This window comes from Cryptomeria japonica, unplaced genomic scaffold (assembly GCF_030272615.1).
Source record: "Cryptomeria japonica unplaced genomic scaffold, Sugi_1.0 HiC_scaffold_243, whole genome shotgun sequence".
Lineage (NCBI taxonomy): Eukaryota > Viridiplantae > Streptophyta > Pinopsida > Cupressales > Cupressaceae > Cryptomeria > Cryptomeria japonica.
This window is the reverse complement of record NW_026729065.1, coordinates 199,974-202,500: the sequence shown is the minus strand read 5'-3', so window position 1 is coordinate 202,500 and position 2,527 is coordinate 199,974.

The following is a 2,527-nucleotide window of genomic DNA, read 5'->3' as shown; positions in this document are numbered from 1 at the left end:
GTTTGCCCCGGGTGTGCACCTCGGGTGCGCACCTCGCGTGCACCTTCGCTGCGGTGGGCACCTTGGCTGGGTTGCGCGCCTTGGTGGGCACCATGCAGTGCACGAAGTCGGAGCCCGGATTGCCCCGGGCGCGCACCTCCGCCAGGGTGGGCACCTTGGTGCGCACAACTTGCCTGGGCTGCGCACCAGGAAGGGCTCAAGATGGCACCCGCGTTCCGTTTTTTTCACTATCTTTCAGAACGGAAATTTTAAAATCTCGTTTTTTTTTGCCTTTTCTGGAAATTAGTGAAGGCAGCGCATCAAAGGTGCGCAACGCTGGTGCGAACCTGGGAGCGCTCCGATGTGTGCTCCAAGGTGCGGCGTGCACGAAGTCGGACCCCGGTTTGCCCCGGGTGCGCACCTCGCGTGCACCTTGGTGCGCACACCTTGGCTGGGTTGCGCGCCCTGGTGGGCACCATGGTGCGCACCAAGGAGCGCTCCGAAGTGTGCTCCAAGGTGCGGCGTGCACGAAGTCGGAGCCCGGTTTGCCCCGGGTGCGCACCTCGCGTGCACCTTCGCCGCGGTGGGCACCATGGCGTGCACGAAGTCGGAGCCCGGTTTGCCCCGGGTGCGCACCTCGCGTGCACCTTCGCCGGGGTGGGCACCTTGGTGTGCAGACCTTGGCTGGGTTGCGCGCCCTGGTGGGCACCATGGTGCGCACCAAGGAGCGCTCCGAAGTGTGCTCCAAGGTGCGGCCTGCACGAAGTCGGAGCCCGGTTTGCCCCGGGTGTGCACCTCGGGTGGGCACCTTGGTGCGCATGCCTTGCCTGGGCTGCGCACCAGGGCGGGCTCAAGATGGCACCCGCGTTCCTTTTTTTTCACTATCTTTCAAAACGGAAATTTTAAAATCTCATTTTTTTTTGCCTTTTTCTGGAAATTAGTGAAGGCAGCGCATCAAAGGTGCGCACCTCGCTGCCCACCACGGTGCGCAACGCCGGTGGGCACCCGGGAGTGCTTCGAAGTGTGCTCCAAGGTGCTGCATGCACGTTGTCGGAGCCCGGTTTGCCCCGGGTGCGCACCTCGCGTGCACCTTCGTCGGGGTGGGCACCTTGGCTGGGTTTGCCCCGGCTGCGCTCCGAAGCGGGGTTATTGGAGCGCCGCCTCTTTTTTTGTCGGAGCGTTTGGTGGGGTTTCTCGCATTGGCTCTTCCGAGGCCCGGTTGCCACCCTGGCGCGCACGAAGTCGGAAGTAGGGTTAATTGCCCGGGTGCGCACCTTTGCCAGGGTGGGCACCTTACCTGGGCTGCGCACCAGGGCGGGCTCAAGATGGCACGCGCGTTCCGTTTTTTTCACTATCTTTCAAAACGGAAATTTTAAAATCTCCTTTTTTTTTTGCCTTTTCTGGAAATTAGTGAAGGCAGCGCATCAAAGGTGCGCACCTCGCTGCCCACCTTGGTGTGCTCTGAGGTGCGCACCCGGGAGCGCTACGAAGTGTGCTCCAAGGTGCGGCGTGCACGTTGTCGGAGCCCGGTTTGCCCCGGGTGCGCACCTCGCCTGCACCTTGGCCGGGGTGGGCACCTTGGCTGGGTTTGCCCAGGGTGCGCTCCGAAGCGGGGTTACTGGAGCGCCCCCTCTTTTTTTGTCAGAGCGTTTGGTGGGGTTTCTCGCATTGGCTCTTCCCAGGCCCGGTTGTTGGGTGCGCTCCCACCCTGGCGCGCGCGAAGTTGGAAGTTGGGTTAATTGCCCGGGCGCGCACCTTCGCCAGGGTGGGCACCTTGGTGCGCACACCTTGGCTGGGCTGCGCACCAGGGCGGGCTCAAGATGGCACCAGCATTCCCTTTTTCTCACTATCTTTCAAAACGGAAATTTTAAAATCTCGTTTTTTTTTTGCCTTTTATGGAAATTAGTGAAGGCATCGCATCAAAGGTGCGCACCTCGCTGCCCACCTTGGTGTGCTCCGAGGTGCCCACCACGGTGCGCAACGCCGGTGCGAACCCGGGAGCGCCCCGATGTGTGCTCCAAGGTGCGGCGTGCACGAAGTCGGACCCCGGTTTGCCCCGGGTGCGCACCTCGCGTGCACCTTGGTGCGCACACCTTGGCTGGGTTGCGCGGCCTGGTGGGCACCATGGTGCGCACCAAGGAGCGCTCCGAAGTGTGCTCCAAGGTGCGGCGTGCACGAAGTCGGAGCCCGGTTTGCCCCGGGTACGCACCTCGCGTGCACCTTCGCCGGGGTGGGCACCTCGGCTGGGTTGCGCGCCCTGGTGCGCACCAAGGAGCGCTCCGAAGTGTGCTCCAAGGTGCGGCGTGCACGAAGTCGGAGCCCGGTTTGCCCCGGGTGCGCACCTTCGCCGCGGTGCGCACCATGGCGTGCACGAAGTCGGAGCCCGGTTTGCCCCGGGTGCGCACCTCGCGTGCACCTTCGGCGGGGTTGCGCGCCCTGGTGGGCACCATGGTGCGCACCAAGGAGCGCTCCGAAGTGTGCTCCAAGGTGCGGCGTGCACGAAGTCGGAGCCCGGTTTGCCCCGGGTGCGCACCTCGCGTGCACCTTC